The sequence below is a fragment of the Schistosoma haematobium genome, chromosome 2 (genome assembly GCF_000699445.3).
Source record: "Schistosoma haematobium chromosome 2, whole genome shotgun sequence".
Lineage (NCBI taxonomy): Eukaryota > Metazoa > Platyhelminthes > Trematoda > Strigeidida > Schistosomatidae > Schistosoma > Schistosoma haematobium.
Window position 1 is genome coordinate 15,087,963 of NC_067197.1, and position 24,213 is coordinate 15,112,175.

Below are 24,213 nucleotides of genomic sequence, written 5' to 3' on the forward strand. Positions count from 1 at the left end.
ATTTGGATATATGTGTGTGGTCTCGCAATAAACGTAATCAACACTTCGTATTTGCCTTCTGATTAATATACCGTTGGGACGTTATATAGAACGGTTATCAAGACGAGCTGTATACGAAGTTTAAAGATGATATCGAATACCGACCACCACAATACATTATATCGACTTACATTCTAATTTTGAGTATTAAGAAATGGTAAGACAAGAGTCCATTGAGTAAAGGTTCTACTTTTACGAACATTGATAATGTACTTTTGTGGATACTGTGAATTCGCCTGACCTCATTTTCCATTCTGAGACATTTAGTTCAGCAAATAGACGGATTTAGATTCCAACCGTCTTTATATAGACAGATTTATATTTTAATAACACATTTCCAGCATGGATATGTAATCAGCTTCGTTTAATTTGTTGTGGTTTTACAAACGAGGCATTTCTGAGTGCAACATCACCATAAATGACGTTTTGGGGTCAGTGGGTGACAATTTGATGAGGGGAACAATTGATATTCAGTTCATATTGTTTGATGAAGTTAGTCGCAGATGAACGATTCAGTTCACTCAGACACATGCAATATCAAAACCATTTTGATTCTTCCACTTGTGGTAGATACTAATAATTTTATTACTTATTCTCTAAGGCTTAAGATGTGAGGGTGCTCAACACTTTGACGACAAAACTGTAGCTGAATCGAAGAAAATATTGTGGGATTAGGTAAGGGTTATTTGTGTCCATGGTCAGTGGTCTATGCTCCATTGGGAGTGACAGGTGTAAGTAATTAGGTAAGTATTTGTGCCCCGAGATGTGCGAATAAATGCATAGCATCAAAGTATATGTAGTGTTATGTATGTGGTAATGACCAATAAAATCATTACATGACATCGTTACAACATTGATAGTGTAGATGTAATGCTGAGAAATGACAGATCATAGTGAAGACTGTTGTTTTGGCACCCATGAAGGCCGCAATAATCCTGCTTTGATGTGACGATAACAGTAAGTCGCTGAAGGAATGAGTGAATTCTTTTCTTAGTTTTATTATTAGAGAATTTATGAAGGTTAATAGTCAACTAGCTGGTAAATTACTGGCTAATCTTAAGTAAACGTTCACATTGACGAATCTAACATTCATTCAGTGATTGGAATGAGAAATTCGCTTCACATGTAAGTGACATTTTAAAAACAGTTTGAGCGTCAACTCACTATTTGACAGATTTCCGTTAACTTCTCAATTGTGACTTCTGAATCAGAACCAGATGGTTGTATTGCCTGAAATGAATATAATATAATGAAGTTTAATCACAATCAATTATCTGATTTAGTTTATTGAGTGAGGGTTATCAGGAATTTTGGAACTAGATCAAGACAACTGTTTAGTGCAATTGAAATTAAACTGGTTTTCGAAAAGCAAGCACTAGCTGCCTTGTTATCTTGTTTCGCGCGAACGATAACTTTATCAACATTTCGTTGAGCCATTTTGCCATTTTTGAAGTTTCGAATTATACGAGTTATCTGTGGTATGTTGTAATTATGATAGTGAAATTTTGAAGTTGTTTGTAATATGGATTTTCTTGTGTGTGATTCCACAAACTGAAGCATATATATCGAGTTTAGTGGGGGAAAGGCGATAAATATTTGAATCAATAATATTAGTTTTGCATCACTGTAATCATTTGAAATAAATTACGTTACAGTCGTTTAGTTCATTGGACGAGGTTTGTTCACATCTGCAAAGATGATTTCAGGAAAGTGTTATTGTCGTATAAAATTCATGAGAGATGGAGGTTTATTTTTATTTAACTTAATGTTCAGCCAACAACATAAAATGGTTGGTCACTTTATTTATCGTCTGCTATTATCTCTGGATAGTTACCTGTCACGTCTCAAAAAACGCTAACACTACTGGGTAGCTACAAGTTTATTTGATTGCCAAGACCTCATACTTTTGTTCTCATGACTAAAATACGAATATACTAATCACTGGAGACTATGTCGGTTTTATACAAAATAGTGAAGTATATAGAAAAATGCATAACAACATAATTTTGAACGGTTGTAAAGTAAACGTGGTCAGTTTACTCACAGTTTTGATTTGCGAGTGCAACCGGAAAAGTCTTTTTATTAAATTTCTCTTTCCCTTCGAAGGTCCAATTCTCTTCATATATTTGAAAAGTTTATCATCACTTGTGTTCTCACCATCGGACTGTTAATTGAGAATAAAGTAAATCATTTTGTTATTGTCACATTTTCAGGTGCCTATCCATTTTAAAAAGATTTTACGTCATTTGATTTGAGCTATCAGAAAACAGACAAGTAATTATGAGAATTTGTATATTAATGAGGTATTTCTCAATTCCATCATACATGATAATTCTGCCTGATATAAGTCAGGTAAAAAATCGGGTCACTTTTCAGTGTAAAACACAATGAATATATAACTTATTTGTTGGCGATATCACAAAAACGATTTTAAAATTCTTCCACTCTTCACATCCTGTTTTATATATTTTGTATCACAAGTTACAATTAGTCAAGAATAAACTTCTGATGAAATTTTGTCAATTATTGTAATAAAAATAATTCGTGATAGTTTAATCTTACCACGCTAGAAGTAACTGCATCAAAAGCTTCCAGTGAACCTGGAGAAATCTGAAATACAAAACAAGACAGCTGTATTTTTCACCGGGAACCAAATGAAATGTTATGCAACTAAAATGTTTTTTTGGAAAACACTTATTTCAATAGATGGTATCCATTAGAAACTTCTTTTGTTGTTTGAAAAGTAGAAACAACCTACTTTGATAAATTATATGACCCTATTTAGAAAATAAATGATGATTCACTCATACAAAGGATCACTCGATTTTTGTTTATCTGCACACAGGATTCTCGCTCGAAATGCACAGATTTATCGAGTTGTAGTTGTAGAAAACATTAAAAATAATTTAAGCATTGAGAGTGTGATCACATAGAATATAGCTTAATAACTTAAATTGAGTGAAGTGTTGGTTACTAGAATGAAGTGAGATTAGATTTGTCATTCAGAAAAAAACAAATTCTGTTGAGAGATATTCAACAGCAATCTTTTAAATTATTCAGTACAAGAGCACAAATTACTTTTTAAGTAGTGTGAGATTTTTGCATGATACTGCGGTAACTCATACAAACATAAATAAACATTTCATTATAAAAACGTTTACAGATGCCCTTACTACTTGATCTACGATCTGTCTGTGGTGTTTCACCAAACACGAACCATAAAGTCGTATGCATTTTACCACTGTCCAAATTTAAATCTGATTTATCGACCTAATGCTCTTTGAATCAGATCAGAGCGATGTAATTTCTCAGTTACACACTGGGTAAATAAGATACTATCCATCGTAGAAGAAAACACGATTTTTCGTCGATGAACCATCATTATGAAAATTTTACTGAATCAGATGCTATGAAAATATTTTCACTGCAGCATAAGTAGTGAATATATATATATATGCCTATGGTATTTTACAGTCGTTTGTATCTCATGGTAAGTTTGGTCGTGTCTCCAAACACATAGAAAAAAGAGAATTGTTTTCAACTCAACAAACTCGTGCACCTTAATTTATTCGATACGTTCAAATGTGACAGAATAAAGTAAATATCTTGATCGACAGGTTCTGTTGACAAAACGAGGAGAAATTCGAATCGGTCACATTTTCATTTTCAAATGCAAATATCGCATAAAAATATGATGCCTCAGTGAATTTGTGCTAAGAATTTGATTTGGTCTTGTGAATTTAGCATTTCAGTGCATATAAGAACACACTAACATAAATTAATTGACCGATTGACTAAACGACTAAATGTCATTATGACGAAATCAGGATCCATGAAAATTTATCGAGGGTTTTCTTCAGTAAACAATAACTTGTTTCCAGTAATCCTTCAAATAATATAATTTCAATTTGGAAATAGTATAAAAATTGAACACTTAAAACGCGGTCTTACAGTTCAGAGCCCAAATTATTTAATACTAAGTAACTCACATGAATGTGTGGGTTTTCATCCTTTATTAGCTTTAGTGAAAATAAAGATGTACTTCCACTTTGAAGCAACAAAGGTAAAATTAAACCTGTAAGATCGAATGTTCCGTCGTCAAGTAGATTCTCTTTGACAGTGAAAGGGATGTTTTCAAAATCGGTTGTCAAGTACCACCCTTTGAATAGAGATATTATCAATTTAATAACTTCGTTTTCAATCACTTGGATGCTTGCATTGGGACTGTCTATACAAGATGTGTAGTAATTTAAGGCACTCCTAAAGTGTGAATCATCTGGATAGCTTGTACTATTCACTTAAAACAAAAAAAATAATGAACAAGTAGCGTTACTGACCTTAAGAAATGGTCATTTATTTATTACAGATTCATAGATACACAAGACACATGAGACGCATGAATCTTCATTGTTGATGGGCTTACTCGTTCAATTTATTGATTTTGGATTTGTGTATTGATCTGATCATGAGTCAGATATCAGTCATAGAAATAAATAATGCTTAACGGAACTTACGAGAGTTTGCATGAAGGTTGAACGTAAAATAGCAGGTAAGTCAATGTTTTCACAGGGAAGTGTGTGTAATGATGTACTGCACCATTCAAAGCCCAATATCCGTCCCGATCTTCACACAAAAAGAAAGACAGTAATGAGTAAGAGATTCCTGATGTGGAAGTAACGGTCATATTGAAAGAGCTTACGAAATCAAAATTCTTCGCGGATACATTTTTTCTAGCTTGAAGTAGTATATACTGAGAAACTTGATCATGTGATTTGGGTAAAACCAAGATACATTTAACGGAATTTCGACTTCTATTTGATCAATACGTACTAGTATTGTGTATTTATAGATATCAGTAAATAATCAAATAATGTACATATGATGGAAGATGATCGATTGGGAGAGTGATTACGTTAGTATTTATGACCGCCTTACATTGTCACTCAACCTATCACTTGGGACTGGTATATTTTTGCATTGTTCAGTGTGTCACTGTTAGTCATCATCATCTCTGCTCTCAATGTTTATGAGTGGGGGCAATATCAAGGCAATTCACAGAGGATGCGTTCATACTATTGCGAGATTGATTGACTGCGGTTCTAAGCATTAATGGGGAGATTTAAACGATCAAAACAAAAATGAATTATGTGTTATTTATTATAAAAGACACAGTCGGAAAATTATATTCTCAATGGTAGGGCTTTATATCAAACTGCCAGAAACTGAGTCCCTGTCAAAATCTTTAATTCTACCAAGGGACGTTTAAGTAGAGTGGATAAGTAGTAATGAATTCTTTCAAGAAATGTCAGTTTTAATCAGTTATATCTATTTCACATAGTGGGGCTGATTCGATTTCCAGAGAGATGTTCGTTGGTGTAAGTTCATTTGGCAGAAGCGGAAATTTTTAGACAGATGTGAATGTAACTTTGTGATATTTGATAATATGATACAGTCATCGAAATCCAAATGACTTGTATATAAAATGCGTCTACAAAAGTAAGGTCAAACACAGAAACCAAAAACATCTCAAACAGCACGAGGAATTGTTTCGAATTAAATTCTTTATCCAACGGTCTACGTCGCCTGTTGGTAGTGGTCGTGAGTCTTACATATTTGTTCAGCTGGTGCAAGGCTTTTGTGCAGCATCCAAATGGTCAGTTCATCATAATCAAGAGTTTCTGCACATCACTTATGAGAAAGACCTCAGCTCTCCCCGTTCGATATCCGAGCAGAAGATTACGATTTCGCCTTTTATTAATGTTCGGAACTGCAGCTTTTGTAGTCTTCTAATTTGCTTATGCATATTACGAGAAGGTAATAATAGTCCAAGATATTTTCGACATGTGGCGACGTTTATTTGAACGATCGAAACTTCCAGGCTAGTGTAACCTTGATTATTAACACTAATAAGCAGATTTTTTGAAACGTTGATTAGACATATCATTGGACTCCGAAGTGCAGCTGAGGTCCATCGTGAAATGGACGGATGTCTGGACTGCCCCATATTTTCAAATGTGGGTCAGAGAAGTGTAGATCGTCAACTTTTCGATATCGTGGATACATAGCAGCTCACATGCAACCGAGATTTTTACATTTAATTTGGTTAAGTCTTTTTTTAACTTATTTAACTGACAGAGTTATTTACACAACAAAAACTTATCTATACTATTGTATCATTATTATTATCGCGCTTGTATTGGTGTATATTGTTTAACATTGCTTAATGACTACGCACGTACTCATTCTGCTCGCTAGCTTTAATGTTGGTTGCTTGGTTGTTTCGACGATTCACTTATTTCCCTATGTAAATGTATGTACATTTTGATCCTAGTCACTGAACACACGAACTCTCACTCTCACTCACGTGCTTGCATTTCGGTGTTGGCCTTGCATTCTTGTTTCGCATGCCTATAGTTTTGGTGATCTGTGCGTGATGCAATGAAAATCGCGATCAACATTTCGTGCTCATCTTCTAATTTATACACCGTCGGAGACATTAGCTAATAACGGTTATCTGGACGACCTGTTTACGAAGTTTAAGAACTTTATCAAATACCGATCATCACAGGTATAGATGGTACGTAGAATAACGACAAGGAGAAAATACCTTTGTACGAGACAGTGACATTAAATGTCCCCAAGAATTCAATTCAAGCGGCATTGGGATTTTTGGCCAGAGAAATTTTAAAGCTGATTAGCAGGATTTTAGTGTGGTTCCGTCGTTGCACCCATTGATCCAGGTCCAGTTCCTGAGTTCTATCAACAATTTCCACTTCATATAGCTGACAAGCCGTATAAAAACCCTGGAGAAATATTACCTAGTTCCGTAGAATAAGACGTCGGTAGCAGATTGGATTGCTCCCATATTCAGTGATGACAGTAAAGGAGGGGCTAGAGCAAACGTAGATATGCAAGTGACTAATGTAATTCGAGAGCCTGATGAAAACCTGACAATGAACATTGTCATATTTGTTCTGGATGCTATTTATTCCAACGTTCAGGCGTCGAATGCGGTTCTCGTGAATGGGTCAGATGTTTGAAATGTAACACATTCAGTCACCTCATCTGTTCTGCAAGGATCGCTGAGGGTGACGTGTTGTGTATGGTGAGTTACGGTTACGATGTGTAGTCATGTATTCTGTAAGTAGATACCAGACTCAATAATAATCTTCATTGTAGATATCAACGAACATTCAATGAAAACGCAACATAGCGCTTTTTGGGCCTCCTCAATAATCTGACTTAATTTTATTTCCTCAATGCATCAATCTGGTCACTCGATAGAAATAGTTATCCGATAACTTTTCTACCATGTGCACATCATATATAGCATGAAAAGGATCAAGTATAACTGCCTGGTGGTAGTTATGAATCTCTTCACTCACGATGTTTAAATAATGAATCGTTTTATTTGTGATCGTTAAGTTTCCTAGAGAGGTTGACCTTATATCAGATAGTAAATATGAGTTATTCTACGTCTAAGACAATTGGTAACATGCCAATCGTCATTTGTCTGTCACTGACGTCTTATTTAACCAGTGGATTCAAACTGGCGACATCAACTTGATGTGTGCATAAGAATATGAAAGGATATTTTCTTCACTGAAACGTTGACATTCTTTTTCGCATTTATTTTTTGTTCATTAACAAATCAATATTAGGCAATCATCGAAAACATGGAAGCAATAAACGGCTGTTTCGTCCTAGAATGGGACTTTCGACCAGTGCACATCCACGATCGCAGACGGGGGATTCGAACTCAGGACTTTCGGCCTCGCGCAAAATATCTAGTTGTTTGTGGTTCCAATGCCGTAGACAAATGATATGTCATGAACAACTCTTTTGAAAAGGTAACACTTTAACTTGTTGTTGATTGGGTTAATTTGTTCTCAGGTGAACTATTAACTATGGTCACGATAAACTTATATTTATTAAGAGTGAATTTTCTCATTCATTTACTCGTTTGCATGTATAGTGTATCCACATTGAGAACTACAACTAAACCATTTTGGCATTCAATATTTTTCATCTGTGCAATAGTTGGCAATTGAGCATTTTTAAATCTTCTATTTTTATCCAGTAATTCAGTTGATATTTAAGTCATATTCGGATTTATTCTTAGTGTGATAGGCTACAAATAACTACGCGCGACTGAAAAATACTTGGTCCGTTGTCTACATGATAGAGACGATAGCAGTTACTACTGTTTTAATTCCGGTGTTTATTTCACCATATCATTTCTTGCAATTTTCTCTAAGTCTAGTAATGATTATCAGTATTTCATTCACTGTTTATCATTAATCATGAATAAGTCTGTGTATACGTAAACATTTTTTGCCATTAATTGGTAAAATTGCACCAAGTTACAGTTTTTAAGGTTTAAATATTTTGATCATACGAAAATATATCCTTCGGTATCAGTTAAAGATGGATATAAAAGTTAACTTGTTTTAAGCCTTGTACATAGTTGATAATTAGCATGTTTATTATTAAACAGTCAACCCACTATGTAGAAGTTAAATGCCATGATTTGTCCTAATTCATTATCAATTAAAGTTGGTTACTTCACCTGTAGCTCTTCTAGAGTTACTGCCGGTCCCAAGCCCGGACAAAGGAGGAGGGTTGAGCATGAGGTTAGCAACCTCGTCCCGTAGGAAACTAACTCGCTAAAAACATGCTAACCAGAAAAAATAATTCAAACCATTTAAACTCTGCCCTGGGAGTTGGAAGGTCTTCATTTAGAAGAATTATGACGCATCATGGTGAAAGACGAGTTCCTTCGGAAGCCATGATGCCGATGCCCCTTCTAACAACCAGAACAAAAGTTTTATAGGTACATGGAACGTCCGAATAATGTGGGAGACCGGGAAGACCAGTCAAATAGCAACGCAAATGAGGAGATACAACTTAGCAGTACTAGGAATCAGCGAAACCCACTGAACCCAAGCTGGACAACAAAGGCTAAATACGGGAGAGATGCTGCTACACTCCGCTCACGAAGAGGAAAATGCTCCACACACTCAGGGAGTTGCTCTAATGCTTTTCGAAAGTAGCACGAAATGCACTTGTAAGATGGGGAACTCACGGATCCAGAATCATCAAAACATTCAAAACAAAGAAGGAGGGGATCACAATGAATATTATCCAATATTATGCACCCACCAATGATAGCAACGACGACATTAAAGATCAATTCAACGAGCGGCAGCAGTCAATCATAGAGAAATGCCCAAGAAAGGACCTCACCATTGTGATGGGAGATCTAAATGCCAATGTAGGAATAGACAACACTGGATATGAAGATATTATGGGACGACATGGACTGGGAGAAAGAAACGAAAATGGAGAAAGATTTGCCAGTCTGTGTGCATTCAACAAATCGGTCATAGGCGCCACAATATTTCCACACAAACGTATACACAAAGCTACATGGATCTCACTGGACAGCACTACAGAGAACCAGATAGATCATATTTGCATCAACGAGAAATTCCGAAGGACAATGGAAGATGTGAGAATCAGGAGAGGTGCTGACGTAGCTTCAGATCACCACCTAGTTGTGGCCAATTTAAAACTGAAGCTAAAGAAGAACTGGACAACTGGTCAAACAGCATTACAAAGGTTCAATACAGCCTTCCTTCGAGATACTGACGGACTCAGTGAATTCAAGATAGCTCTCAACAACAGGTTCCAAGCCTTACAGGATCTACTGAAAGAAGAAGAAACTACTATGGAGGACAAATGGAAAGATATGAAAGAAGCATTTACTTCAATGTATCAAGGAGTTCTGGGCATTAAAAAACATCATCATAAGGAATGGATTTCTATAGAAACACTGGACAAGATCAAAGAAAGTAAGAACAAGAAGACAGCAATTAACAACAGCCAAACACGAGCAGAGAAAGTCTAAGCATAAGCTGAGTACATAGAAGCAAACAAGCAAGTGAAGTAGAGCATTAAAGCCGACAAGCATAAATACGTGGAAGAAATAGCAACGACGGTGGAAAATACTGCAAGAGAAGGAAATATGAAACAGCTTTACGACACAACGAAGAAACTAGCAGGGAAATATAGTAAACCAGAGAGACCGGTCAAAGACAAAGAAGACAGGCTAATCACTGAAATTCAACAACAGCGAAACAGATGGGTAGAATACTGGGAGTAACTCCTAAATAGGTCGGCTCTAATGAACCCAACGGACTTTGAAGCAACACACACAGATCTTCCCATAGATGCCAATCCACCAACGACGGAAGAAAACAGAATGGCCATCAGACAAATCAAGAACGGGAAAGCAGCAGGACCCGACAATATACCAGCTGAAGCACTGAAGTCAGACATCGAATTAAACACAAACATGCTTCACCTACTATTCAAAAAGATTTAGGAGGAGGAACAATTGCCGATGAACTGGAAAGAATGACACCTCATCAAGATTCCAAAGTAAGGAGATCCGAGCAAATGTGAAAATTGCAGAGGCATTACACTACTGTCAATACCAGGGAAAGTCTTTATCAGAATGTTTCTGAACCAGGTGAAAAACGCAGTAGACACCCAACTTTGAGATCAACAGGCAGGATTTCGTAAGGATCGGTCGTACACAGACCAAATCCCAACACTACTGATCATTGTCGAACAATCAATTGAGTGAAACTCAACACTGTACATCAACTTCATTGATTATGAAAAGGCATTTGACAGTGTAGATAGGAGAACGTTACGGAAACTTTTTCGACACTACGGAGTTCCTGAGAAGATTGTCAATATTATCCGCAACTCATACTACGGAATACAGTGCAAGGTCGTGCATAGAAAGCAGCCGAAAGATGTGTTCGAAGTAAGAAACGTAGTCAGACAAGGCTGTTTACTCTCTCCCTTCCTCTTTCTTCTGGTGGTCGACTGGATTATGAAGACCTCGACATCTGAGGGAGAACATGGCACACAATGGACATTTCAGAACAATTAGACGATTTAGACTTCACAGATGACCTAACCGTCCCATTGCATACACACGAACAAACGCACATAAAGACAGCCAGTGTAGCAGCAGTAGGCCTCAGCATACACAAAGGGAAAACCAAGGTCCTCAAATCCAAAGCGGAGAACAGCAATCCAATCACTTTTCATGGCGAAACTCCGAAAGATGTAGAATCCTTCACATACCTGGGAAGCATCATCGATGAACGAGGAGGTTCAGATGCAGACATAAAGGCGAGGATCGGCAAAGCAAGGGCCGCATTCCTTCATTTGAAGAACATATGGAACTCAAAACAACTTTCAACCAATATCAAAGTGAGGATCTTCAATACGAACGTCAAGGCAGTTCTACTGTATGGAGCTGAAACTTGGAGAACTACAACAACCACAATCAAGAAAGTACAAGTATTTATAAATAGCTGTCTACTCGAGATACTCAACATCGATTGGCCGAATACCATCAGCAACAGCCTTTTGTGGAAGAGAACAAACCAGCTTCTAGCTGAAGAAAAAATTAGGAAAAGACGATGGAAATGGATAGGACACACATTACTCAAATCATCAAACTGCATCACCAGACAAGCCCCAACATGAAATCCTGAATGGAAACGGAATAGAGGGAGGTCATAGATCATACTACGTCGGAGAATAAAAGCAGGTATGAAAATGATGAATAAAACTTGGAAAAAGCTGGGAAGGATTGCCTAGGACAGGGTTGGATAGAGAATGCTGTTGAGCGGCCTATGCTCCTTCACAAGGAGTAACAGGCATAAGCAAGTAAATGGTTACTTCAAGAATTGATTTTTACAAATAGTTGACCAGACTGGGATAACGGATTATAAACCTACGATCATAGCCATTCAGTGTGATTAGACATTATCCATGGAACTTAACCTTTCAAATTACAATGAAAAATGTGAGTAAAAGTAAAACAGTGACTACATGATCGATCTCAAACACAAATTAGGAAATCCACAACCAGTGGAGTTCAAACCGTGTCAAGAGTCGGAAAGCTATCAACCGCAGACAATGGATGAAGCGGAAGCGCAAGATCATGGGTTGACTGAAATAAGACATTGACACTTAGATGCTGACTCAATGGTATGGAAATTAGGTGTTTACACGCAAGACCATAGGTCTTGTGTTCGAGTCACTTTGTTGCGGGATCGCGGATGTACACTACTCAGGAATCCCAAACTAGAACGAAAAGACCGTAAACTGCTTCCAGGTTTTCAATACTGGTCTAGCCTAGATTGAATCGTGAATTCAACTGTTAGATATCAAACCAATGAAAAGAGTGATTTTTTAAAAATTAAAAGCCATAAATTTATGAAATTTATCGCCCACCGCTTCGCTCCGTGCGAAAAGTGATAACCTAATTAATTTGTCAACAAACACTGCCGTTTGCGACCAAATATACAGGTCAATCACGAGATCTTGATCAGATGTTCAAGTACAAAATTTCGTGTGAAAATATAAACAGGTGAAGAAAATAAAAAAGGTAAACCAGAAACAAACCGTTAATAAAATAAAAACATTTAATAAAACAATGATGAGAAAACTCACATGAACTTGAGATGAGATCATCAGAAAGCATGGAACCTCGAGGAGCATTGTCCGACGAGTTTAAGTCAGGACAGACAGAAGTTTTGTAATCATTGCAAAAACCTTCATGAACATTGTCGGATACAACGCTTGTGCAAATATTGTCCATGCATGTTTCATCTTCACAAATAATAAAAGAGAAATGTAGTGCACATTTTAGTTACATTCCACTTCATACTCAGAATATCGCTGTCAGTTCATTAGCTCGAAATTCATGTTTTAAACAAACATTGAACTAATGTAACATTTATAATGACGTCTGACAATGTTAAGTAGATCATTCTCATCAGTGAATTTCAAACATGAATATGTCACTATTTCGGTTTATCTGGATTGTAAAATTCGCTGACGAACTCTTCATGCTACGTTTATTTAATTCACATGGTTTTTATTTTTTTCAGTCAATTCATTTCGAGGTAACTATTTCTCCGTGGGTTATTTTATGTTTGTCTTTCTTCTTCGTTTTACTTTAACGTCTGTTGATTTTGGCACACTATGTTATATAAAATCTCCGGACCCGAACATCCTGCTCAATTTGTTGTTGTTTTCTTTTACCTCAGTCAATTGTGATGCTAGTCATTTTAGGGTCGCTTTTGTAACTCAATTTTGTTGAATGTAACTTGATTAAGAAGGCACTTAACATGAATGTCATTTAACAGTATTCACACAACTATGATAGCAGTGTAGAAGTTAATGATTAGTCTCATGAAAGTCTGCAGTCCTCTTTGGATTTAGCTGTTTAAGAGACGATAAACAATTTGTTAATTCAAGCAAAAAGATTACCCGATTCATTCCACATAAAAACAAAACAGTCACTCCAGACCTTGCACCTTACATGCGAAAAATAAACTTGCTTCCTCACTACAACTTCACTAGGCCATTTGATAAATCCCTCTTCAACCCTTGTTTGTAACGAAACAAACTATCAAGGAACAACCCGTATTACAACTATGAGGGTCATAATAAATCGTTCACCCTAGATGCTCTCACTCATTTCAAATTGGTAAGCCATTTGTTCAACATATCCCTTATCAACGCCCGGTTGATCTATATTATTAAACAGATTTAACCATACTCTCATTCCTTTATCAACAATCACCTATAATTATATCTGAAGCATGAATTACAAGTAATATATCCGGTTTAAGAATAGTTCTTGATAACTACTTCCCATATCCAGATGATACGTTACAAAGATAAGGCTGTAGCTACCTTGTATATACTCACTCCAGAATGAACTCTTATATGATATGGAAAAATCAAACAAACTACGGGACTTTGTGTGGATTGTTTTAGTGCTATCAAATTGGGTTTGCTTACTGTTTGGCTGTGTTGTTGATAAACTTCCGAAATTGCCTGAGAGGCATTGATTGGGAGGACTTTCTTTACCGTGAACACTACTGACTAACTGGCTAAAACATTTCACCACAACATAAGTAATATCTTCGACAAACTGTACCTTTCTGTTAAATCACAAATATACACTTTAATGTACAGAAGCTTTTTAAATCCATTAGCACACTGAAGCACTCATACACAGAGGGACCATTTGGTATTCCAGCTAGACCACCTGAATGATATTACTATAACACGAAACAACGGGCTCCTTGTATCGGTTATATTCTTCGACTTTAAGAAAGCTTTCGATAAAATTCCACACAAAAGTTTTCGCGTCAAATTAAAATCTTTCGGAATCAGTAACTAACTATATTCGTGTTTGGCTTCATTTTTTACCAAACGTAAACAAATGCAACGACTCTCTCATCAACAAAACCAATAACTAGTGAAGTTATCCACGTTAGTATATTAGGTCCACTCATGTACATAGACGATATGTCTAAAGCCATCAAGTTTGGGAGACCGTACTTATATGCTGATGATCAAAAACTATGGTATTCAGCTTTAGACTGAAGCTTTGATTGTAAGTATATCCCAGACTCAAAGTAACCTCAGTAACATATCTATCCGAAGTGAAGAATGGCAGTTACCATATAATCTCAACACATGCAGTTTAGAAATATCTCTATGAAATACTACTTCACCTTAATATAATATGGAGTTCGGACACTCAATTCAGTGCACGAACTGGTTATTAATTACACAGAAAGCCTAAAATTCGAGGAACACTTTTCTACTATTATCTAAATGGCTCATGTCTTTCGTAATAAAAAATTTCTTTACAACGGAAGCTATGCTTACTCTTTTCAAAATACTTATACAACCCTCTCTTGAATGCCCCACTTTGATATCATCATACGTGAATACCACAGACCAGTAGATGACGGAAGAAGTTTCGGACGTCAACTACTAGGATATGACTTCACTCTCGAATACACAGATAGATGCAAGCCCTAATAATGAGATTGATTATTCACCAATCCATATGTATACATTAATAATTGTTAAATTGTTGCTTGCACAGTACTCAAAAAATCCAAACTGCTACTGAGGTATGTTTTATTATTACTGAGTGGCTATTAAACATGACATTTCACTGACGCTGATATTAGGTGTATTAATTAATCAGTTGAATGCACTTAACGTACGTTCAGTGCGTTACAACACCTGCCACTAGAAATCCCAGTTTTCTCGAATAGAAAAACAGGTGTTGTGGGTATAGTTGAAGAAAGAACAACTTATCTATTTGATTTGTTGATGTCAAAATATCAACAAGTCTAAGCGTAAAGTCTGTGTGTATACACATGGAAAAGTACCTATTTTATTGTTATCTGGCTTATAGGTATCATCATCAAGGTTTGATTTGATAATTTCGAATAAATTGAGCATTGGGTTGATTGTTATAAATAAAAATAATATATTTGTAATATCTGGCTTCGTTTACAAACACATTTCAATCGGATATCATAGTTTGTAATTCTATGAGAGGCTTCGTAACATAAAGACAGCAGGTTTATTGGCATATGATAATGAAGCTGATCTACACATAACGAACCGTGATGTTCAAGTACAACACATGAACATTTTATTTCTTGTGAAATCTCTTGTCATGAGCATTATAACAGTGATATGAGCAAAAATAGATAATTTTATTTGACATAAAACAAAGCTTACCGTTAGTATTGGATTTGAGATGGCGTACGAGAAATATTGTTGATACTACCAATGCACATATTGCACCGATTACAAGAATAGATAAGATGAGCTTTTGCCGTTTAGACAAGTTTCTAAAGATCATTCTGTTTATCTTTAAGACAACTGTTGGTTGAAGAACCCTCACATAACTTGTTTAACTAAACAGGTATATATATACTTTCAAAGGAGTTATCTCAGACAAAACAAATATGTTAAGAATTTTATTGTATCAGAGTGTCGATAAAATTCAGCACAATATCATGTTATACTGACGTGATGATCTTAATTATGAATACGCTTTCTTCTTTACTAATTTGTTTAACCCAAAAATAATTCTCAATAAGACTACATCGGTTGATAGTAAAGCTTTAATTAAGGCAGGAATAGATTACTACACATTTCAAACTACGCCTCCATATATATGTTATTATTCGAAATCAGGTCAATTAATTAAAATTTGTTGAAATATTATGCACTGTTGTTTGTGTGAGGCTTGATTATATCAACGCATTTCAATATATTGGATTGTAGTAATAAGGAGTTTTCACTGATTTCATTAGTTCATACAACCACCATTCCAGACATGAAATGTTGTATATCGGCAAGAATTAGTTGTTCTTTTACAAATAACCAAGATTTTCAAAGTAAATTTACTTTTGTCATGATAGCTACTCCAACTAATTCTATTTTTCAGGTATTCATTTTTTATTATGTTTCTTGTCTAGACATTCACGTGTTATTATACTCTATAGAAGACTCACGAAGGTAAAGAAATAATAAACTCCTACTGACTTGAGAATGTACTAACGCTATTAGGTTAATTTTATTGCTCAGATTTTAACTTCTCAGTTATTTGTTTAATAACATTTGAACTACATAACCAATTTAGTGTAAGTCTATTCACCAACGATGTTTAACAGTAAATATCCTTTTCCGTGGAAAATGGGTAAATTAGAGTTACCAAACAGAAGAGATTCAAACCGGTTACTATTGGTTTGGATACGGAAGGCAGAAATTTGGACCATATTTTGTTTCAGAACTAATCATCACTGATAGGACAAAGCACATGATTACTTCTAGCTGTTTCTTGGGTAGAAGGAGACGTCACCCTTTACAGACTTTACTACTAATAGCAATTGACTGATCAAATGTTTTGTGTGAATCGATAGTACGGTTCAGTTTAGGCAGACGTTATTTAATTCTAGAAAATCACTGGAAACCTCTGTATCTAAGCTTCTTCTAATGAAATTACTTCAGATCAACTATCTTTCTGATGATAAATGCACTGTAATAGAAAAGAAAAAGGAAGCTTATACCCTGGAGGTTATATGTCAGGAGAGTATGACATTGTAGAACGTGATTTGTTTAATGGAAACAATTATTATTATAACCAATTGTACCAGTGGTTGTTTCACTGTGCTCGTTTGTCTAACTGTTATAAAAACATCCATCATTCCTGCCTTTCGATTGTGACCTCGCGCGAATTCGGTTACGCTCAGTAACCAAGCTTGTATCCTGGCACGGTCTCGGTATTCTTCCGATAACACAAGAACGCCAGCAAATATATCTCGAATACGTACATTAACTGCCCTCTGATAATTGACTTCCTGGGGATTTTATGGATATACTGTACTCGACCTTCTTGTAGTGTTGCTCATAGTCAACCTCGACTCGAATCCACGCTACAACCTCAGGTGTTAACAAATTATACACTTAAATTAAGGTAAGCACACTAGAGAAAGAAATTCAGATGTATAAAATAAAAAAAATGAGGGCCTATATTTCTATCGTTTACAGGCATGATAAGTTTGATATAAATAGTAACATCAGATGTAGAGAACAAATATATGATATAAGATAGTTTTAAGTATGCTAGTTCAGTAGTCGTTTAGGTAATACATGTATTACAGCGATCCAATGCATCAGACCTGAACTGGCAATTTTTCCTAAGTCGACAGCCTGTTGATTTATGAACGGTGTATTTAAGGTCATTTCCTGTGCCAAAACGAATTAATGATAGCTATCTACAACCAAAGATAGTAAAAGTAAAGTAGTTCATATAGAGAGATAAATTAGAATGAGTTTGTTTCACTAGTGACAAGGAGTTACGGATGTCATAGTGAGAAATTTCTGCATATTGAATTACTTGATTGGGTGTAAAGGAAAGTATATTAAGTAGTTTGAAGAAAAAGATCAGATTTAGTTTGAGTCTTCTCTTCCATAAAGGGTCTAGACCAAGCTTATTACATCTACAATAAGTCAAAGTACAATCACTTCTAAGAATACGAAGTGTAAATCGTCTCTGTACTGATTGCATCCTTAATTTATTCTTTAGTGAACTACTTTTATCAAGAGAACGCGATTGGTTTAATGGAACAATTATTATTATAACCAATTGTACCAGTGGTTGTTTTACTGTGCTCGTTTGTTTAACTGTGCTAATGACAGCCATATTACTACTCCATTATTCTCCATTACTTTTCCGCGGTTTGTGACCTCGTAAGCACGTACACTCGCCCGCCAATTCCACTTGTTCTCTTTTTGGCATGATCTCGGTATTCATTCGATACCACGAGATCGCCAACGAAATAAAATTTGTTTGCGCTCTATATTCGCCTTCTGGTTTATTTAGCACGCGTTTCCTTGTAGTGGTGCTCATAGTCCAACTCGACTAGACACCACACTACAACTGGTGGACTGAATTTTGAAACACGCCTCAACCTCTGGTCAAATCGCCCAAAGATGTCAATTCGATGAGCCTATTGTTTATCTACCCAAGTCTGTCGTATATTTTCATACTAATTTTTGATATATAACATACTCGACATGGCGGACAGCGACAAGAGTAGTATTAATATCATAGACTCAGACGTACAGGCCGTCCATTTTCGACCTGTATCATTTATCCTCCGCGACTCAGAGGTCTGGTTTGCTGCATAAGACTCTCATTTCGAGACTCGCCGCATTACGAGCCAAAAGAAAAAGTATGTTTTCGCTTTCGAATCGCTACCCGGTGACCATATAGTATATGTACGTGAGGTAGACCTCAGTTATAATGTACCTAACACTTGCGATCGCCTCAAAGAGGCAATTCTTAGGCATTTCCTAATATCGAGGGAGGAACGACTGAGGACACTGTTAGCAAGTCACCTTCTGATTGATGCTAAATCAATCCATCACCTCACGCGCCTGCAATCTGTTGCAGGACCAACAGCAGCCGATTTAGAAATAGTCAAAGAATTATGGCTAGAGTCATTACCGACTCACACCCAATCAACCGTGACGACTCTTCTCGAGTATGCACCACTTCATCAGGTTGCTCTCAGAGCAGACAAAATTTTAGCGAGAACTAGTAACAGAGACAGCTAAGTAGTTGCCTCAATTGCACGCCCGAATGTAGACATGGACGACGGTCATTCTTCGGCTCAAGGTGACAAGGTGCAGGTGTTTCCACACACGCCTTAATTTTCGAGACCGTTGTAACATACCTCAACCCTACGCCCCCTGAGCTCGCTCACGTTCCCGCAAAGCAGTCACCACTCGCCCAATGAGGGCATCCTCCAAGCTACGACGAAAGGCGGCCTCAGAAGCGAGTAGAAGTTGGTGTTGGTTCCACCGGTCCTTCGGGTCCGGCGCCTCGTGCTCATACGAGGTGGGAACCCCCAGCGGCCGCGCCCGACGGCCCTTCACCCCAGGTTGGCCGTTTATTCTATGTGCGCGACTACCGCACAAACGCTAGGTACCTAGCAGACACTGGATCCAAGCTTCTGTCATACCACTGGGTAACAGCAAGTCACAAGCTACAATGCTTCGACTATGCGCTGCGAATCGCTCAGTCATTCCTAGCTATGGTACACGACAACTCGCGGTCAACCTGGGCAACCGACGACGGTATCTGTGAACGTTCATCATTGCCGGTGTTCCCACAGCCATACTAGGTATTGATTTCCTACAGCACTATGAATTGTTAGTCAATCACGTAGGCTGCAGTTAATCGATACTTCGTCGAACAATAAATTCATGGGCTGCAAAGCCCACACGAACGCCTACCAAATCCTTGGGACTTTTTATTCGCGTGACGATAAATTCCACGCTTTATTCGAGAAATTCCGCAGACTAACTAAACTGCTCCTGGAGATTCCATCGGTGGCCAATCGTGTGGTACACCACACAGTCACCCGCGGACCCCTCCAGTCACGACAAGACCACGCCGGCTGGCACCAGACAACTTAGCGTCCTCTAAACGTGAGTTTGACAATTTATTAGCTTGTGGTATTATTCGTCCTTCTCACAGTCCCCGGGCCTCTCCCCTTCACATGGTGCGCAGAAAGAATGCGGTTAGCTGGAGACCATGCGGCGACTTCCGAGGTCTAAACGTAGTTACGCACTTTGATAGCTACCTCATCTCCAAATACGCGACATCGCTCAGGGGCACGACTGTCTTTTCTAAGATCGATCTGGTACGAGCATATCATTAGATCCCAGTCGCTCTTGAAGATATCGAAAAAACTGCTATCACGACTCCTTTAGATCTGTTTGGGTTCCTACGAATGCCTTTTGGATTACGAAATGTTGCTCAAACTTTCCAAAGGTTTATCAAAAGCATAGTACGATACTTAGATTTTTTCACGTCTATATTGAAACCAGCTAATCGCATCATCAAATGTAGATGAAAATTATCAACATCTTACACTATTATTCCAACGCCTTTCGGATAATGGAATAGTAGTTAACCCGGACAGGTGTGAATTGGGTAAATTGGAAATAATATTTTTGGATCACATCATTAAGCAAGAGGGTATTCTGCCCTACGAGTATAAAGTACGTGCAATAAAGGAGTACAACGTACCGTCCCAACTCAAGGAGCTGAAGGCATTTCTCGGTTTGGTTAACTTCTACCGACGTTTCATCCCACACGCGGCAGAACGGTTACGACCATTAACCGATGTACTTCGCGGTAATTCACGTAAATCAAAATTGAACGATACCGCACGTGCCGCACTTTCTGATATCAAAACGGCTCTGGCGCAAGTCACTCTTCTCGGTGATCCTGACCCATCAGCCACGCTTAGTATAGAGGTTGATGCGTCGGATTTTGCTATAGGAGCCGTCATGCAACAGAGTATCCCCGGTATTTGGCGACCCCTTGAGTTTTTTTCACGATGCTTTACTCCCACGGAGACGAGATATAGCGCTTTTGGTCGCGAACTGCTCGCAGCTAACTGTGCCATCAAACATTTCCGGTACGCAATAGAAGGATGTCATTTCATCTTATTCACCTACCCCGAGCCCCTAACGTATGCCCTGCATACCAAGTCTTACCGCTATTCACCACGAGAGTGCAGACATTTGAACTATATCTCCCAGTTCACGACAGACCTTCGTCACATCAAAGGCGAGTCGAACTAGGTTGCCGATGCTTTGTCGCGTATCCAAGCGAATGCAGTTACTTTATCGGTGCCCGATCTTTCTGCCATAACCGCGGCCCAAGCAAACGATCCCTGTTGTACAAAACCACCGCAATCTACGTCCCTTTAGTGCCAGGAAGTGCCACTAGCTAGGAGCTCAGGTACCATCCTATGCGATACTTCTACCGGTCTTCCCCGACCCATCGTACCCTCTGCCCACCGCCGTCTCGTCTTCAATGCCCTGAATGGATTGTCTCATCCAGGTATCGCAGCTACATTATGCCCCATCTCTGCACGATACGTCTGGCCGTCCATGAATAAAGATGTCCGTATGTGGGTAAAGCAATGCCTACAGTGTCAACGATCAAAAGTACACAGGCACGTAGCCGCCCCCATTGGCACGTTCGCTACGCCTGATGCTCGCTTCGAACACGTTCATATAGACATTGTGGGACCACTGCCACCATCGCATGGACAGGATCACATACTCACGTGCATCGACCGTTTTACAAGATGGCCCGAAGCTATACCCCTCACGTCTATTGCGGTAGAGACAGTCGCTCACCGTTTCGTAGAACGATGGATAGCGCTGTATGGTTGTCCCTCGACTGTCACGACCGACCGAAGACAACAATTCGAATCCACATTATTCTCTTCACTTAGCCGGCTGCTTAGTACGGCACGCATACGCACTACCGCCTACTACCCAGCTTCAAATGGTCTAGTTGAACGGTTTCATCGCCAACTTAAGTGTTCTACGAGCACACGAAAACGATAATTGGTACGAAACCTTACCGCTCGTCCTCTTAGGTATCTGAACGAGCTTGAAGGCAGTTATCCAATGTTCCGTCGCTGAACTTGTATACGGTACGACATTGCGTCTGCCTGGGGGATTTTTCACACCACAGAGCAGACTGTCTGCATTTATGCGAACGCTGCCTCCGGTTACAACTCGAATACAACATCGACAGGTCGCTCTCCCTCAAGAGTTATCTACCTGTTCACATGTTTTCACACGAGTAGACTCGGTACGCAAACCATTGCAACGGCCTTACGAAGGACCTTTTCACGTGATCGCTCGTCATGAAAAGACCTTCAAGGTTGATCGACATGGCCGCCTCGAGATCGTCAGCATTGATCGTCTCAAACCAGCACACGTCGATGACAGTGACGTACATGATAACTTGAGACTCAATGCTAGAACTATCAAACCTACTAGCTGGATCTTTACATCTACTTTAGGTCTCACGCTAGATACATCAGAGACCTCATTCTCACGTGGTATGATATACGCGGTTTTCCGACAGTAGGGGTAAGAACCTCATTCTATAGAGAGAGTAAACAGCTTTAGAAGAAGAAGTGGAATATCTGAACCACCATACTTGTAGAGAAAGGAAGAAATTCCGCCTGCTCCATGACCTCTCGAAAGCTTAAGAATATTTATAGCCATACTAATTTTCAAGCATGTGAAGAAGACAAATTTTATTGAGTTAATAGTCACGCACAAAAGTCTTGAAACAGCACCATTTTGAATTCTTCGCCATTCGCAGAAGCACCACTGAAAAGGTATGCTATAGTTTTAGAGTCGTATATAAAGGTGCTATTATGCAGGATGCATGGTATATCAACATTTTGAGCATCTATTGAAAAGGAGAATTAAGTTTTGTACTTCTGAGCTAATATTAAGTGCTAATAGCTGGGGCGACGGGATTTGTTATGATCTCAACATTGTTATTTTCGTTTAAGGTGCGCTTTTACGTACGTCTTCAATTGGTTTTATTATCTGAGACTATACGAGCGTTTCTAAACTTCGTAAGCGCGCAGATTAGCCGTTCGGATTCTTCCAACTGTTCAGCCAATAAATGAGAATCGAGTCAAAACAAGAGTGGGCACGAGTATTTCTGGTGCCTCTTATTAAGTCGAACACATTGGCACGGACTACCTTGGAAGTTAGCTGCTTTTAATATCGGATTTCTTGCAGATTTAATGGCGATTTTGTCAGTTAAATTATTATAGATGATCACGTTATTACGAGAGATTATTCGTTTAGTAACATCGCTAGCGATGTGATGGTGCCTTTGTTCTTGCTTAAGACCATCATGCTTCAATTAGCAGCCAGCGGGTGACTCCAGTTTAGAAAACATATCACTTAATTGCTTATGGATAGTGTCTAATCCACTCTTACTCAGTCTCCGAATCTTAGGAAAATTTGACCGATTTCGAGAAGCCGCCAAAGTATACTTTTGGGAAGTGGACTTATATTTGTTAGTAAAACCCCAAAATTGTTGAAAATGTCGGGGGAAAACGCAAAATTTCCCCTGATTTTGAGATTTTTCTCCAAAATGTCCTCTGAAATTGACGTTTTTCCCCAAAACGTCCCCAAACCTTGAGGGAAGGCATTTCACTTTCTGGATTTCCCCAACATTGCCCTAGGTTATAACAGAATTGTTAGAGTCTTAAGGATTTGAGCTTTTCCTGGCTCTTTTTTTATCAGTGTACCCATTTTGCTTAGAAGTTGATTCTAATGCTATGTTTGAGTTATACGCTAGTATCCAAAGATATTTTAATCATTATCACTAGATACCCACAAGTTCACAACTTTGAGGAAATTGAGGAGAATTTTGGGGAAATTATGGGGAAACCCAAAAAGTGAAACTGCCTTCCTCAAAGTTTGGGGAAATTTGAGGGTAAATCCCCGAAACGTGCGTTGTGCATTATTCCAGAATAACATTTCATCATCATTGGGTTATTAAACCCTGAAATATTAAATTACAATAAATGAATATTAACTTTAATAAAAAACTGTTTTTTTGGTCACGAATAGTCTATCGAATTTAAGGTTTTGTTTCAGTACGTTAAGCAGACACGAGACAATGAGTCGTCGGCCTTAAACCACTTCTTCAAATTTCTCACGCCATGTAGGTGGGCTGTTTGTAATGTCCGGAACTTTGAACACTGTTCGTGTTCAGTCTAACTTAAGTTAATTGTCTCTCCCAAAATAATAATTTACAGCTCGATGAGATTGCTAAAAGGCGGGCTCAAGCCGCCAAAATTTTTAGGTTGGTGGGCTGTCCCAGATCAACCTATTATA